General features: G+C 45.5%; 1 protein-coding gene and 1 long non-coding RNA gene across 3 annotated transcripts in view; one reads left to right on the top strand and one right to left on the bottom strand.

Moving 5' to 3' along the window:
- Nucleotides 1–18199, top strand: part of LOC144766664 (uncharacterized) — a 183837-nt gene that overhangs the window by 92085 nt on the left and 73553 nt on the right. The window lies entirely within an intron of this gene.
- HM13 (histocompatibility minor 13) overlaps nucleotides 1–18199 on the bottom strand; it is a 67753-nt gene that overhangs the window by 48892 nt on the left and 662 nt on the right. The gene's annotated exons all lie outside the window — the stretch shown is intronic.

Raw genomic sequence — 18199 nt, 5'->3', positions numbered from 1 at the left:
AAGAAATGCTGGAGGTAGGGGGCGAAGAGGGGGTGGGTAATAAATATCCGAAAGCAAAGGAGGCAGGTCCCTAGAACAGAGGAGAAATACGGCTGAAGTGAAAGAATAATACGTGCGAGACGAGACCTGGAGAAGCAGACGGACTGCAGGACGAGGGAGAAAGGCAGAGGACGAGAAGACTGACAGAGGAAGGAGGCAGAGAAAGGGTGACTATCGGAAGCAGCAACGAGGGACGGGGAAAGGCACCAACCCAAACAAGGCGCACAATGCCCTGTGACCGCAGCTCTGTAGTAATGCTGACCAGCATTTTACAGCCATCGCGCGAGATGTTGTATGTGCGCGGAGGGAAGCCGGATGGGGGTGGGAGAGTCTGGGGCGTGAATGCGAGCGAGGGGAGACAGGCAGATTAGGGAGATGCGCGTGCTTGTATGGTCACGTGACCCGCTTTTGTGGCCACGTGACCTCACATGCACTGTGAAGAAACCGCAGTGGTTTCACTAGACGATCGAGCACTTGAATTCTCGATCCCTCAATGCGCTTGCGCGCATTGTAGGTCACGAGACCTAAAAATGATACAGAAAAATAAAACGCATGCCTAAAATCACACTATTTGTTTAAGTGGAGAAGCCGTGATTAATCCCAAACTTTTTTTTTTACATTGTGCAATTCAAACACTAGATGTATATGCTTTGCCTCCCCTACACCCACCTTGCCACAACCCCCTCCCTCCTTTGCCCCGCCCAGCCCCCACCCTGCTGGATCATTGCGGCCCTCGGCCATATCACAAACCAAGCTTTGTGGCCCTGGGAAAATGTTTGCGAGTGCCCATGCTTTAGAGTGAGTGCCGACAATGCCGGCCTGTTTACTGTAGAGGGTTACTTTGCCCTGCTAATCTAAGGAATGTACAGTAGGGTTCATCTGAGACTTTAAAGCGGCCGGGCACTGTAGCCATATAGTGCACAGTCCCAGCTTCCAAGAAAACATAGGCGCAGATGTTTACTGTCGCTTCAGTAGTCCACAGTCAAATCTTCCATCGGCCTGCTCTGGCCAAAGCGCGTACACAAACATTACTGAAAAGTTGGCACTTCGCTGGAGGTCAGAACGCTAGTGAATGCAGGAGAGCGGCAGTCATGTTCAGGTACCAGCGTGGGGAGTAACTGCCAGATGTGGAACCCCCTGCGCGTGCACATCACACGGCCCCGTCTCCAGGCTCCTTTGGAACCCCGCACACACCCTCCCTTCCAACACTTCATATCCTCCCTAGCAATATTCGGGAAAAACGGAACAAACCCCAACAGTAAAGCAATCAACAGAAAATGACACACGAAATGCAAGCACAACAGGACAAAAACAATATGACACTATAGATCACGGCAAGTAATGCAAATACGTCAGATGGTGCCTGTTTCTTGCAATAGTTCATCCACAACCCTTCCCTCATCTGCCCCAATGCCTCTTTCCACTCTCTCTCTCACTCACCAAAACAGATATGGTGCACGTGTACAACCGTCTCCTGCACCACACCTCCCATCCACAAAAAGCACACACTTGGTTTGCCACCTTCAAACGTGAGCACAAAGGTTTGTCTGCACACGTTCACGTCACTGACTAGCGCCAATGATGCTGTGCCACGCCCCAGGTCAGGCCCGACACTGTACCAAGACAGGCAGCACTGCATCACGCAACGACCGTGGGAACGTTTACAGAATATTGTCGTTAATCGTGTCCAACTGTGTAGTCCTAATATTGTGCCAGGGGATACAACACAGCATCACATAAACTATGACATGTTTATACGTTAGTGCATTCCTAATACTGTGCTCGACCAGAGCACAAGCATCAAGCAGTGGCTGTGAAATGTTATGGAAAATTGTCGATCAATTTTTTCCACTATGTAGTTTGGGTCAAATATTGTGCCTGGTCATAAAACACAGCATTACAAAATAACAGTGGAATATTTAAATAACAAGCATTAGGAATATTGTGCGGGCTGTACAACACTCATCGAGCAATGGCTGCGAAACGTTTAATGACTATCGTCTTTTTTTTATAATATATATTATTTTTTTTAAGTGCTAGATTATTCAACAAATACAAAAAGACCAATTGATTGAGGGAATGCTGAACAATGTCAAACATTCCCCCACAGTACAACGATCTGGGCCTAAAGCCATCGTTTTTTTTTTGCCCACAATGCCATTCAGTTCAGAGCCATATGCAATTTAGTTTTGACCCTGCTCCCCTGGGAACAGTCCAGCCCGAGCTGCCAAGCCAGGTCCTCCCTGGACCTGAAACAAGCATCCTGGGACCGGTTTCGGGGTATCACCCCTCCTCACCAGGCTAGCTTGAATCCAGTGGCATGGTGAGCACGGGAGCCAAGCCTGGGCATACCCATCCCACTTGGGGTGACAAATGCAAAAAGAACAATTGATCGACTGAATGCTGAACAATGTAAAGCATTCAACCCCAAATTGAAGTGGCACAGTGAGCAAACGAATGATGGATTAAACCTAGATCTCTTGACTGGGGGTGAGTGGTTGGAAAGGCCCAGCACTCTGTCCATCATCTTGTTGTATTTGATTATTCAACGAGGCTAACAAGCAATAACCGAGCAATGTTAATAGAATAAGGCCATGTAAGAAATTAGATTATTCCCCACTTCAAGAATACCAAACCTGCTCATGGTGAACCCTCAAAATCACTAAAGTAACCTTACCTCAACCCCCTGGTTGCTATGGCAGAGTAGACAGGCTTATCGGTGTGATGAGTAAATAGTTTATGCAGTACCAAAACAGAAATGAAGTTAAAATGTAAAAACAATAAAATAATCCCAAACATAATAAGAAAAACAAGCATTTACAATTCAACGGTCTTGCCTTTGCAAAAGTTAGAGCTATTGGCATTGTAAATGGCAACATTTTTATTTATGTGTTGGTTTTGAAAACAGATAAATGGCAGTCATTTATAATGCCAATAGCTTAATCTCTTGCAAATGCAAGACCTATTGCATTTACACCCACACAGCGCCACACACACAGCGCCACACCCACACCCACACAGAGCCACACCCACACAGAGCCACACCCACACAGAGCCACACCCACACAGAGCCACACCCACACAGAGCCACACCCACACAGAGCCACACCCACACAGAGCCACACCCACACAGAGCCACACCCACACAGAGCCAATCAACCAATCAATCAATATCATTTGTAAAGCGCGCTACATACCCGTGAGGGTCTCAAGGCACTGGTGGGGGCAGGGGGGGGGGGGGGGGGGAAGCTACTGATCGAAAAGCCAGGTCTTGAGAAGTCTTCTGAAGGCCAGCAGGTCCTGGGTCTGACGTAGGTTGGTAGGGAGAGTGTTCCAGGTCTTGGCGGCGAGGTAGGAGAAGGATATCTGCCGCCGCCGGTTTTTCCAGACGCGTGAAACTGTGGCGAGGGCGAGGTTGGCAGAGCGGAGGCTGCGGGTGGGGGTGTGGAAGCTGAGTCGGTTGTTGAGGTATGATGGTCTGGCGTTGTGTAGGGTTTTGTGTGCGTGGGAAGGAGTTTGAAGGTGATCCTGTTGACAGTGAGCCAATGCAGGCCTCTCAGGTGGGGTGTGATGTGGCTGCGTCGGGGGACGTCGAGGATCAGTCATTCCGAGGCGTTCTGGATGCGCTGCAGCCGTCTCAGGAGCTTGGTTGTTGTTCCTGCGTAGAGGGCGTTCCCGTAGTCCATCCTGCTGGTGACCAGGGCCTGGGTGACGGTTTTTCTTGTGTCGGGGGGGATCCATTTGAAGATCCTGCGGAGCATTCGTAGGGTGTTGAAGCAGGAAACGGAGACGGCGTTGACCTGCTTGGTAATGGAGAGGGCGGTGTCGAGGATGACCCCCAGGTTACGTGCATGGTCGGTGGGTTCTGGGGCCGTTCCTAGCGATGTTGGCCACCAGGAGTCGTCCCAGGCTGAGGGGGTGGGACCGAGGATGAGGACCTCCGTCTTGTCTGAATTCAGCTTCAGCCTGCTGTCCTTTATTCCTCTGTGGAGGATGGCTTTGGCGGTGTGGGGGTCTTCGGTGAAGGAGATGATCAACTGGGTGTCATCGGCGTAGGAAATGATGTTGAGGCTATGTTGTCGTGCGACGTGGGCGAGTGGTGCCATGTAGATATTGAACAGCGTTGGGCTGAGTGATGATCCCTGTGGAACGCCGCAGATGATCTTGGTGGTCTTGGAGCGGAAGGGTGGGAGGCTGACACTCTGGGTTCTGCCGGAGAGGAAGGACGTGGTCCAGGCCAGGGCCTTCTCTTGGATTCCGGCGTCATGGAGGCGTGCTGTTAGGGTGCGGTAGCAGACCTTGTCAAAGGCTGTGCTTAATTTGTAAAATATGAAGTGCAGGTGCTCACATTTTTTTAAGGAGGCCACACCCACTTCCCTCGGCTCCACCCTTGGCCCCACCAAGCATTTCACACCTCAAGACCACCTGCGCCACCATCAGAGATCTCTGATCCCTTGCGGTTAATGTAGTCCAAGTGCAGCCTGACCGCCCTGGTCATAACAGGGTATGAAGATAGCCACTCCCACACTCTGTGTGTCTGGCTGTCCGTGGACCTCCAGACTCGTAATAAGGCCCTAAATGACCTTCTTAATTTCCAATGGAGTGTACCTTTACTGCCTCAAGTCTCAAAATGCGCTAACTCATCCCTCACCATCACTGCTGAGGTCTTGAGTTCTACCCCGTGGGTTCTAAAGGACTTCATGATTGTGAGAGTCACTGGTAGTGTCCTTTTGCTAATGCTATAACCGGACTTTAGATGTGTTCATTTTTTGTCATCACTGCACCCATAAGTGCTACAGGAGCCAGACAGTTTTACCTTCGCAGACTTAATATTGGTGAACAATATGGGCTATCATGAGAACTAGTGAAACTCTTCCACCTAGCTTTGGTGGTGCAGCACCAGACTTCCTTTCAGCAGGCAGACACGTCTGAGTGATGGCAAAGGTCTGTGCACTGCAGGAAGACAGGAGAGTTGTGCAAATGTCCGACGGCGGCGCTGCCAAACTCTCAAGACTCAACATCGGACAGTTCGAGAGTAAATACTTGTTATTGATGCTTAATTAAACCATTGGCTTTCAAGGGAGGGCTCCCCCTTAGCTCCTCACTTGCCTCTTCTGTAATTTCGTTCTACGTGATGGAAATGCCAGACGCCAATCACAGGTAATCACGCTGGGTGGGTTACACTTAAAAGCAAACACCGGTCATGTATTTTTAATGCGTCCACGTGTGGCGGACATGTGCAGGGCATGAACCTCTTCTGCAACATGCCAGGGGGGGTGCAGCCTCATTCTCATTGGTAGGCTGCAGACGTGTGTTGCTGAATGCTCCTGCAGGGCGGGTCAAATGTCTAGTCATTGAATTTCACTCTTATTTTATGAATAACAGTTTACATTTTTTATGAGTTCGACCTCTATCTGCCTACTAATTAGGTCTGGCAGAACCAAATCTACTCGAGCTCGAGTCATGTTATGTTCTGCCATTTGCATAGCCTAAGTGAGTCTTTACACTGGCAGGTCCGTACTGCGGCCGGTGCCCCCGCCCCACCCTATTGAAAAATCACGATTGTGAGGATGATTGGCATTGGTTTTTTAACTAAGGTCGGACTCGTTAGGAACTTACTTAGGGCCTGGACGGGACTGGTGCTACTTCTGCTGTTTAATTGGCAACCAGACACTCTCCACAGTATGGCTGATCGATACCCGGGTCAACCGAGCCATGACTGTCGGTCTGGGCCTCGGGCAGCAGGGGCCGGAGGGCGACTTGAATGCGATGACTGCAGGTCGTGGTTAGCGAGCTGTCTGCTGCGGACTGCGGTGGTTATGCTGGGGGTGGCAACGAGTAAAAAACACTGCGCATGTTGCCGCACAGCCCCTAACCCATCCACCAAAATCCAGCCCAAAAAACGCCCAAACCAGTGTCCTCCTCCGGCCCGCGGCCCGCCCCAGCAGCAACAAGTAAGTGGCTAAGGCAGCTGGCTCCGCGGCGCGCAGTGCGATGAGGCGCCGTCATCAATCAAGATTCAACACAGAACACAGCTCGTTTAAATACATTATATATATGAATAATATACAGTCAATCTGAGAATCAGAGTGTGAGTGTGACTGACTCACTCACTCCTCGGAGATGTGATTGCGATGCAAAAAAACCACGCTGTGGCACGAGAGTCTGACAGACAGACAGTAGTCAGTAGTGTAACTTTAAATTATTGAAAAATGTGATGTGCGCGCAGTTCAGCAGATGCAGAGTGTAGACCCGGCCCTGTCATATAAGTGCCGGTGCTAAGCACCGGCACAAATTAAGCCCTGCTGCTGATAGGTCCAGAAGGATGAGAGCAACACACAGAGCCCCCAGAGCATAATTCCAAGAGCCAATGTAGTTTTAAAATTACTTGTGAAGAAGCATCCGGGGCACCGTGGAGGCGCTGACAGCTCCCACCGATCTTGACAGGACACTCTCCACCCTTCCTGACTGGTCACTTTCCACCCAGCTTGTTATGCCACTTTCAGTCCATCGTGATGTAACACGCCACACGTCGTGGCAAGTCACTTGTCAGGCGACCCTCCATCATTCACTTGCAGCTTTTCCGGACAGATTGCGCCCACCCGTCCTGACAAGTTACTCTGAGACTCTCCTGACAGCTGCTGTCCTCCAGTCGTCGTGACAGCGTACACCCATCCTGACAGGACGGCTCCCCCTGCAAAGTGCCCACAGCACTCACTCCTCTCAGTGCTGGGGCAGGGGGCACAGCTCCTAGAAGCGGCGAACAGCACTGTAAGAGAAGGCATGTATTCACCAGGAGCAGGGCGGCAGCGGTGCCCGGGGGCGCGGCTTTCCATGCCGGGGCAGGAGGCTGGGTGCTGCTGGAGGCGCTGCTACCGGACGGGGAGTTCTTCTGTGCGCTGCCCCGCTGCCTCTCACTGCCCCTCCTCCTCCTCTCCTAGCCCTCCCTTCCTCCCGGCAGCCGCTCGCGCTTCCTTAGACTAGGTGCAGAGGTAGCGGCCAGGCTCCCTGCCGGTGCGCCGTGCAGAGGCCAGAGGCACAGGCAGTGCTCGAGCCGGGACATGCTGCCCGCACGAGAGGTGGCTCACCGCCACAGGGGGGCGCTGCATAGTGGAGCGTGTGGAGGTACTGATGCTGTGTGTTGTGCCTTATGTTATCTCCTTGCTTGCTGCTCAGCCAGTATGTATGTAATGTCTGAATGGAATGTTGAGTGATGGATGACAGAGTGAATAGAATGTTAGTGTGCCTGGTGTGGATGTGGAATGACAGTTGATGAGAGAGGGCTGAGCAGTGAACATCCTGTTCCTGGTGGGGTTTTCCTGATTTACTCCTATTCATCTTACTTGAAATAAAGAGCTTCAAGAATTTACATGACCATTCATCATTTAATACACTACATTTTGGCGACGATTGAAGAACTCACAGCGTGCTACATCCTATTTACAAGGTACCTTCAAGCAGTACTACCCTAAAGAGAAGAATTCAAATAAGGTAAAGAACTTTTACATTACTAAAAGAAATTTCCCCAAGCAACCTGGCACTTCGAAACCCCACCAGTGACCCCGAAATCGGTCGCCCTAAACTCTCAAGTGCCAGATCTAACTCAAGGTCACAAACCCAATGAGAATTGTTTGACCTTTAAATTAAAAATACTGTTAAGAAGAATGCCTAACGAGTAAAAGACTATTAAATGTCAAGTACTGCTCTGACACTCACTTACTTGCTACCAAGAAGAAGGGAAAAAACGAGTGGTTTTCATTTAAAATTCAGTTGTGTGGAAGTCTGAGAGCAAGAAATTTAAAAGACTGCTACAAACAGGAAAACGAGTGGTTTCTGTTGGAAAACGGGTTATTTCCTTTAAAATTCTATCGTGTGAGAGTCTGATCTTCTGAACTTATTTCAGTAACAAATGATGTGGCATCTTACGTTATTCCAACTGCCTTTCACACGGAGAGCTCCTTCCACGGTGAAGCCATCCTGCTTATGATGACGTTTAAGAATCTTTGCAAGAGTGCGTGTCACGTCATGACGATCTTTCCCAGCCATCTGCATATTCGTTTCCGTGGTAACCGGAAACAATGCTACGCCATCCATCTTGCGGAGCGCATTCCTCTGACACTCTGCCCGCGCTGGTATTTCATAAGTCACAGCGCCTTTCTCCTTGTGCATATCAACTCGTCTTCACACACGAGGTCAAGTTTGACTCCATTTCAATTACAATTTTGCTGACACAGGGGGAGGCAAGTGGAGAGAACGAACGCTGACGCCGTATTTAATTTCCTAGTTCAACTAATACTTTGCTGTGACAGAGCGAGGTAAATGAGGAAGAACAGATACATTTGGGACTTAGTGAGAGAAGTACTATCGGAAGTCTTCAAATATTGTCATTCTGTCCTTTTCTTTTCACGTGGACCTGTCAAGCCTGGAGGTGTCGCAGCAGATGAAATACTGACAGAGTAATATTCATTCTTCATTCTTTCTACTTAGTTTTCAGTTACGTTAGTCATCATCTTACTACCATCTGCTGGATAAAATCGGTACTCTACTTGTCGTTGCTTCATAGAGCTCTAATTTATACATGAGAGCTCATTTGCTTACTACTTAAAGGTTATGTTATAGGTATTTCAGCATATTTCAGCAATTTACATAACACTGTAAGGCTATAGTAACTGATACAGATATATCACTAAGACTGCAATGTTTATGATTCATACACCAATTCTTTTTAAGCTACTTTTCTGTTAATAGGGTTGCAGTGATGTTTAAATAATTTATACAGCTATGTTTAAATAATTTATACTGATATTTACGTTGGTGCTTTATTTAAAATAATTCTTCCAACCATCTAGTAGGTCTGCTGTTCTGCATTCATTATTATTTTACAAAATTTTATGCAAGGTGTTTTTACAGCTATTCTTATAAGTCTGTATTGCTTCCAATGCTAATTCAGTAATCCAATAGTCCGTATTACGTTTTATGCTTCATACAGTATTTCGAATATGTGTTACTTTCAATGCTTTTTACACTAATTCTTATAAGTCTGTTATATGTTTATGCTTCATACAACAATTCAGGTATGCCTATGTTTCGTTATATACTTTGTACAGTACTTCAAGCCGGTTTTACTTTCAATGCTTGGTACAGCAATTCGAATGAATCTGTATTACTTTCAATGCTTGATACAGCAGTTAGTCTGTATTGCTTTTATGATTACTTTCAATGCTTGGTACAGCAATTCGAATGAATCTGTATTACTTTCAATGCTTGATACAGCAGTTAGTCTGTATTGCTTTTATGATTTAATTGATTGTTGTTATTTACATATTACGAATTTAGTGCTGCAAATTTTAGCTTCGTGTTTGATGCTTCTTATTTTGCTGATACTTTAAGTTTAGAGGTTATTTTCTTCGTAGGGTTATTCAGAGCTGGTCTCTATACTTATTCAGTGTGGGGTGTGCACACGCCCTTCCTACTGTTTTTACCCTACGTAATCCTATTACTTAGCTTCTCTATCTGTTGTTTCCTCTTGTATTGCTATGTATTATATAATTGTGTTTATTTCCGTTGAAGAAAAGGGGATATGTTGTGCCTTATGTTATCTCCTTGCTTGCTGCTCAGCCAGTATGTATGTAATGTCTGAATGGAATGTTGAGTGATGGATGACAGAGTGAATAGAATGTTAGTGTGCCTGGTGTGGATGTGGAATGACAGTTGATGAGAGAGGGCTGAGCAGTGAACATCCTGTTCCTGGTGGGGTTTTCCTGATTTACTCCTATTCATCTTACTTGAAATAAAGAGCTTCAAGAATATACATGACCATTCATCATTTAATACACTACACTGTGCAGCGAGGGGGCATACTGGAAACACTGCGCACTCGAGGGCAGAGACTCCGAGCTGGCAGGGGCGTTGGGGTTGTTAAAAAGGAGTGAGCAGTGGATCACCCACCAACAGGATGGAAGACACTTTGTGGGGTTAGAGTATGTGGAGCAGCTCTGTTAGAGATAAAGTGTGGGGGCAGCTCTTTTGGGGATAGAGAGGGGGAGAGGTATCTCTGCATGGACTGATAGGGAGTGTGCATGAAAATATAGAGGAGTGAACAGTGGAACACCAACAAACAGGAAGGGCGACACTTTGGTGTTATAGTGAATGGGGTGGGGGGCAGCTCTGTTAGTGATAAAGTGTGTGGGGGGCAGCTCTTTTGGGGATAGAGAGGGGGAGATGTAGCTCTACATGGAGTGAGCAGGAACCAGGGAGTGTGAGCAAATATAGAGAGGAAGCGGGTGTAAAAAGGAAAGTACACAAGGTGGCAGAGTGGGGCGAACACCTGACTGTGTGAGGGAACGAACCTGAGGAATGCACACATCTGCGTGACGTAAGGGACGCCGGCGGCGTCATGAACCACGCACAGTAGGAGCTCGCGGTACAGTGTCCACAGAGCGCACGAGACCGGTCACAGGGGAGAGTGAGAGATTCGATGCAGATTGGTGCGCGAGGAAATGCACGCGCGCGCTGCTAGATGCGGAGGAGTGCAGAACTTGCAAACGTTAGAATATGAAGAATGTGCACAAGAGGTGCCGCTCATAAGAGGGATGCTTGAAGAAACACACGGGACGAGTGAGAGGAATTATAAAGGGCAGCACGAGGGAAGGCACAGAAGGTGCACGCCTGAGAGGAATTATGAAGGACAGCACGAGGGAAGGCCCAGAAGGGGCACGCCACGTACATGGATGGATGTGCATGAGACAGCACATGGAGATATATATACACTTCTGAATTAGGGAGTTCCAGCATGGTGCAAGGGTGCATAGAGCCCGATAGTATATCAGCGTGGTGCAGGGATCAGACGGTCTCGATCAGCATGGCATTACGGAAAAAAACAAGCGCTGCCTTTTGTCTTTTAGCCCCGTCCTTTCCACACTGGGCTCCCGGACTTCCTGCTGGGGTAAAAGGTTCCTTATCTTCTTTATGGGGCCATCTGGACCCATAAAGAAGATAAGAAACCTTTTACTTCAGCAGTAAGTCAAGGAACCCAATCTGAAAAGGACGGGGCTTAAAGAGAAAGAAGAACGTCACTAGGATCTCTTCTCCAATGGCTGGCCACCATTTAGGAGGCCAGCCAATGGAGAAGAGGGGCGGGGCTTAACCTCGCTAGTGATATTCTCTCTATCTCATTAAATCTCGCCAGCGAGACTGCGCAAGCGCAGCCATCGCTGGCTGAGACCTAAAAATAGTAAAATGTTATAAACAAAATTACAAAAATCAAATATGGGCAACAAGAGAAAGTTTTTTAAAACGTTTTATTTAGGAAAGCACCAAAAAGAGCAAGGTACCAATGATATACTATGGTCGCTGTAGACCAGGACCTATGTGAAATTTCAGAATGACTGCGAAGAAGCGCGAGTCAAATGCAACAACCAGGTTAGTTCCAGTGAAAGATTTTACCTACTAATTTCAGTCTTTATGTCCCAATCAACCACAGGACTACACTTCTAAAGCTATCAAGCACATCAGGGGAAGCATTTAGAGACTCACAGGTTGACAAGCAAAGGCCAGGAACCAGGCCCAGTTCCCAATGTTCAGATGAGTACTTCCAGTAAGAGGCCTCTTATAGCTTTTTTCTCCCTGTAGCCACTCAGCAGGTCAATGAATTAATCCTCGGAGCCCACTGCTTTCCTCCTGGGTACAAGAAAGAGCAGGGCCAGTCCTTCAGGGGTCCAGTCTGCTTCTGATCTTCTGCAAATCCAGGAAGTGTTCTTAAGTGGGTGCCTGGAAAGTGTTTGCAGGAAATGTGGGACGAAAATGAATGTTTGCACCTGGGTGGTTTTACTTCATATTCAGTACCAGCAACTCGTTCCGCCAGTGGTCATGACAGAGGCGGCCTTAGCACCTTAGTAAATCTAGGTCTTAATTGTAGAGTAGAAGTTCTGAAGTCTAATTTGAAGACCATTCTGAGTATTCTTTTATTTGCCAATAAGCGTAGATTGCTTTTTATTAATTTTTACAAGGCAGTCATGATGAAGTATGAGCCGGTTGCTGACACCAGTCTCAAAGTATTTATTGATGACGTCTTTCAATCTGAACCCCCATTTACTATGACCATGTTAGCTGGGGATTTTAATTTGCATCCTTGTTATTCATGCCCAAATGAGCACTCATTTGTTAACCAGGTGCATTTTTTAAAATACTCGCCACGGTGATACTGCTAATAGTTTAATTTCGGAGTTTAACCTGATGAACTTAATGGATCTTAATAAGGAGAACCAGACTGAGAGAACACCAACATTTAAGAGGGGTGAGGGGCATAGCTCTGAAATGTATTATATTTTTGTCTCTCTCTGCTTATCCTCAGTTCTTTCAGAATATAAAGTATTAAGGCACAGCCCGAGTGATCATAATCCCCTGACTGCTGTTTTTCACTGGGATAAAAAAAAAAACCATTGGAGAAGTATCTTTATATAGGGAGACAATCATTACGATTTATCAGGGACGAAGGGTGAGGTGGGCCTCTACTGTTCCCTCAGTTTTTGTACAAAATTTGGTTTCCACTTGTCGAGCTGATTTTTATTCCCGTTTGTCTGAAGAAGAGTCAGTTCAGGGTATCACAAAGTCCTTTCTAAACATTAGCAGGTTTGTTAAACAGTGCTTTGTAGAGCAGGTGCACTCCCTGTGATCTGTGAAGAAAGATGGTTTGATGGATGTTGCTCCAAAGCACACAAGGATCTTTGGACCCTTTTGCATGTGACACCCAGATGCCAGGAGAAGGTAAAAAAAAGAGCTAGGGCTGCATATGGATTGGCCTGTAAGGATCGTAAAGCCCAGCTCAAAGAGGAGGCCTGGGACAAGTTACTAACCGCTAGCGAGACAGTACCGCCTTTTGCAGAGTGGTTAACTGACCTCTTTTTTAGCAATGATCATCTCTCTAACCAGGCTTGTATTATCACATCACAAGCCTGGGTTGATCACTTTAAGGCCATCTATAGCTCTGAAGTTAAGGATGGGGAATTGAAGGATACGAGGAGTAATCTGCATATTGTTTTCAACTATCTGAGGTCATAGCAGCTATTTCTCGACAACCATCAAACAAAGCACCTGGGCCTGACAGGGTGCCAGGGGATCTTTTTAAAACGGATATAGACTTGTGGACTCCCTTGCTAATGAGGTATTCAAACTCAGTAGTCAACTGACTTCTTTCACTAGCTTGATCTCAATCAATAATAGTCCCCGTTTTTAAAAAGAGCAACAGCTCAGACCCAGCTAGTTTCAGGCCCGTTTCTCCTATTGACTCAGGAGGTGAAAATTATTAGTCGGATCGTACTAGACCGTCTCTCCGAGTGGGCAGAGGAGAGAGGCTTTTTATCTGACCTACAGTATGGCTATATGTCAGGACGGGTAATAGCGAGCAAAATCTGAACCTTTACCTACTTATTTTTAAGTACACTAAGGTCAGGAAAGGCGGGGGAAATCATTTGGCCCTCAAGGACCTTAGCTCTGCCTTCGACAGAGTCATTCATTCCAAACTATGGTCATTGATAGCTCAGATGGGAGTAGACTCTGCATTAATTAATTTTGTGTATGATTTGCACAAAGATCTCTCTGCTAGTGTTAGGTATGGCTCTAACGTGAAATTCACTGAGCACTTTAAACTGTGGCGTGGGGTTCGTCAAGGCTATATTTTAGCAGCGTTTTTATTTATTTTTTATATTAACTAAATAGAACAAGATGTGTCAGACCTGGGTGTGGATGTCCCCAAAGTAGGAGGCCGTTCTACACCGGCCCCGCTTTACGCAGATGACACAGTTTTAACTGCTCGAACAGCCAAGGGTTTACAAAAACATAACCTTTTTATTTATTTTATGAACAGATTTGACCTTACTACCAACCTCTCGAAATCACATGTAATGAAGTTTGGTCCGCCCAATACGAAAAACTATAAAACTTTGTAGTAGACGGACACCACGTCAGTCAGGTAGATAAGTTCAGATATTTAGTGGTCCAGATGGACTCTGGTCTAAACTGGTACCCACTTATAACTCAGAATGTGATGTCCTTCAATAGAGCCACGTTTAGCATTGTCGATTTCTCACGCCGCTTGGGCGCACCCACATTAAATCTGTCTTGGAAATTTTCAGGGCTAAAAGCATCCTACTAGCGAGTTTTGGCAGTGGAATTTGGGGCTATGGCCCAGTCGCCCCGATTCGAGTAGCAGAAAATAATTTTAAGTGGCCTCCTGGGAGTCCCACAAAGTGTACCATATGAAATCGTCCACGAAGAACTGTGATTAGGTTACATTATCGACAAGATCCGACTTTGCCCCTTAAAACTTTGGCTATCAATTTGGACATAGGAGGAGCTTGGTTTTAATAGATTAATATTGCAGGATTGTTTAAAATTGGACAGGCCCTTTCTGATCCCTTTGGCTGGCTTATATCTCCCATAATATGATGTCTTTAGGGAGGCCCGATTTATATGCTAATCCCAGCAGCATAGTTAGCTCTGATCACAAATGGGTTGCAGCGGCATTAATGGCAAGATGGCAGCGGACCGGGAGGACTCTGCAATATTGAAACTCTTAGTCCGACATGCGATCTTAGTGAAAACTGTTAGTAATTTAGTACCCTATTTGACTTTGAACAGGACACGTCATCAGCGACGCTTATTGATTTTTTTTTGGGTTGAATCTATTTCCGCGTTTAATTTTTTAAAATCATGGTTGTGTTAAGGATTCGGAATTGCCCTATGTGACTGTGACAATGTCTCAGTCAATGATACATTACACATTGTTATATGTTCAAAATATAATACCCTATGATATAAGTTTTTGCGACCAATTTTAAGAATCAATGAATTTTACTCAAGTCAGGTCGGCTTTACTGTATTTACAGTTTTTAAATTCACCCAAAGTTTGTTATCTTTCAGGGGTTCTAAAGCAAGTGTGACTATGTGGATGCCAATGTTTGTTCTTTTTAACCGATTTGTCTTTTATGATTTTATTTCTAAAATAGAATTAAGATTATGGCTGACTAACTGGGGAGCCTTGAGGCGCCACATTTATGCCTGACACAAGCTAATGGGTAGTGGTGACCCCTGAGCACTCACTAACCAATAAGGTAAAAGGTCCCAGAGCCAACCCTAGTCACTCTTTTCAGTTGTTCCAGTTGGCCTTACTACAAATAGGCTCAAAATACCATATGCCAGTGCATTTTCAAGATGGCAAAAGCCTTCGGCCACTCTAAACTTGGGCTCTAAGGGTTGGATCTGTGTGGGAGTGTCGTAAGGAAATAATCAATGTCCTTGTGCATCTAACACTAAAAACCAGTTTAAAGCAGGCATATACCCAAAACAAAACCAGATAACAGCCAGACAGGCTATACACAAGAATTGTCTTGGCCACCTGTTCTCTCCTTTTCTAGTGTGCCCTAAGTGTTGCATGTGGCTTAACAGCTCTGTCAAGAATGATTTGACAGTGTGGTATCACATAATGCCCACAGCCCACTGAATATTTTGTGAAATTCAGGAGTCACCTGTGCCCATTCAGGGTAGCCTATTGTTAGTTTCGGGGAGGGTGGTCATGCCACATGTCATTCACACCTATTCAAGGCTGGGAGCTGGCAGAGGTTTATGCTTATTAGCAGCCTATCAGGCCAGACAGGTAAAGGGTACCTTTCCAAAACTAACTTTTCCTTAACATGTATTAAAAATCAGAACACAAGAATTATATAATCCACATTTGTATAGCGCACAATCACCCGTTAGGGTCTCTAGGCACTGGGGGCCGTCGGGAAGATTAAGCAAGCTATTGCCCAGAGTCGCATGGTGCTGGGCTAACCTGCCGCCGGAGCTCGAACCCTGATCCCCAGATTCCAGTGTCAGTCGCCCTGGCCGCGGCGCCACACCTCTCCCTGAATTGGATTTTTTTTAATAACAATTAAAAATAGTGATCCCATTATTTTTCTTGCTGGTTCCATTCCCGAGATACCATATTAGTATTTTAATCTGTCCTTTGGTTTTCTTCCTCGGGGAAGGTAGCCAGTTTTGGCCTCGTCATTGTAGAAATGCAGTAGCATTAATCTTCTACATGTCCTATTTTTAAATACCATGCACCCTACCAGGCTTACACAAGCTGGACTACATTTAAAAGGGCATTTTTACCTGTCAAAGGGTTATTTAAACAGGTTGCGCTGCAGGTTTTACACTGCGGCAGCAAGGCTACAAAAAGGTAGGATTGAAGCCATGTTTCTACAGGTACTATAGTGGATGGCACAACAAGTGCTCTCCCTCCACAAGCAGAATTTAACTTCCAGGTCCTAGATACACTTTCTACACCTTATACTGGGGGCTTACAGGCATGTTAAATGTGCCAATTAGGAATAAGTCAATTCAACTATGTTTAAAGGGGGAGCAATGGCACTCCATTTCTGGTTAGCAGGGGTAAAGTGCATAGAGTTCTAAAGCCAGCACAAATATAGGTTCCAGCAAAAGAAGAAAAATGTGGGGTGACTATATAGAAAAGGCAGATTTCCTACCGGCTTGCAACATTGTTCAAGAGTCAACTGAGGCCTAGTATTGTGTCTAGTTAGGCAACACAACATAAAGCAATAACTGAAATATTTATAGAATATTGTTTAGCAGGTGCACTTCATGCCTATTATTGTGCAGGGCCATACAACACACACCAAGCAATGACAGAAATGTAAACATAATATTGCTAAAGTGTAATTTATGCATGCTATGGAATAAAGTCATTGACATTTCACAAAGCAATGACTGTACTTTTTATCCAGTAGACACAGAGGTTTGCTATAGTAGCATATATTTCCTTTCCAATACAATGACACGTATAGGCCTAGTGACACCACGAATAAGTCCAGCATACACCAACACCAAAAACCAGCAAAAAGGTACAGCTCATTTCATTTCAAAAGGAAACTTTGGGAAATCTGTGAAATGTTTAGACGAGAGGCCTGCTCCCATGCGGATATTAACAAATAATGTAAATAGTATTCTTGTATTTACATTTTTACCCTACTACAGTACATTCTACTGTTTAGACAACCATCTCTGAGTTCAGCAGAAGAAAAATACATTTGTGATGAAAACAGGTGCGGGGTGGGGTGGATGTATTTCTGCTAAGTACTTGTTATACACTAACAATATCTGAAGAAGAAAAGTATCAAAGACATAAGGGCCGTTCACTAATTCGAAGGATCAACGACTAGAAGCGCTGCGCTCCTCTTGTGGGGTAAATATTACTTGACAATGTATTTTGACAGCTATTGAGTCTTTCATTTTATTTCAATAGTTGGTAATACAAGACATAAATGGATGCAGAATCTGACACTCACCTCCACTTGGTAAACATTAACCTAAGCTATAGCCCTAACTCTGCCTTTCTAAAACTAAGAATTAAGCCTCATAAGGGGTGTGTTTTTGCGAGGGGTTAAACACTTAAATAAGGTCAATATAAAAAGCTGTAAACACACACCAAACGTCTATTTGCACAAGTACATTAAAATCAGTGTTCGGTCTTAACCGGTTCGTCCACATTTCCTTGCCAAATTGAGACATCTAATCCAAAACAGTGGAATTGTAGACCTGTTCGTGAATATTGTTTCAAAATGGAGATGCTGGTGTAAAGTGACTTTTGGCGTCACATTACATTTCACACCAAGACAGACATCATCAGCAACGTTTTAGAATGCATGTTGCTGGTGAATGATAGAGGTGCAAGACTGGGTAAAGGAAACCGTTTTTCCCATCGCTGGGAGACCTCTTTAAGGTATTTCTTTTTGACATAACAGCAGCGGATCAAAACCACAGAAAAAGCATGAGTGTGTACGGGGGCAAAAATAAGCAAATGCACTAGATTTCAAAACGCGAGGAATACATGACATTTTTTTTATTTTTATTTAGTGCATTTTTATAAAGCGCGGACATTACCCGAAGGTGTCAGAGCGCTGTACAATAGAACCAGTTACGTTACATTTGCTTGATGTTTTTTGCAGATGGCTTTCACAACAACTAGGACCAAAAAGCACCATAATTCGGAGACATATTCTGCCCACATTGGCGCCTCAGTCCAGTCTACTTAATTTTGAAATACGCTTCTTTGTCACTCTATAAGGCCAGTCTCTAAATCTCGCTTCTCGTGTATCCCCCA

Source organism: Lissotriton helveticus, chromosome 7 (genome assembly GCF_964261635.1).
Source record: "Lissotriton helveticus chromosome 7, aLisHel1.1, whole genome shotgun sequence".
NCBI lineage: Eukaryota > Metazoa > Chordata > Amphibia > Caudata > Salamandridae > Lissotriton > Lissotriton helveticus.
This window is presented reverse-complemented; position numbering and strand designations above follow the sequence as displayed.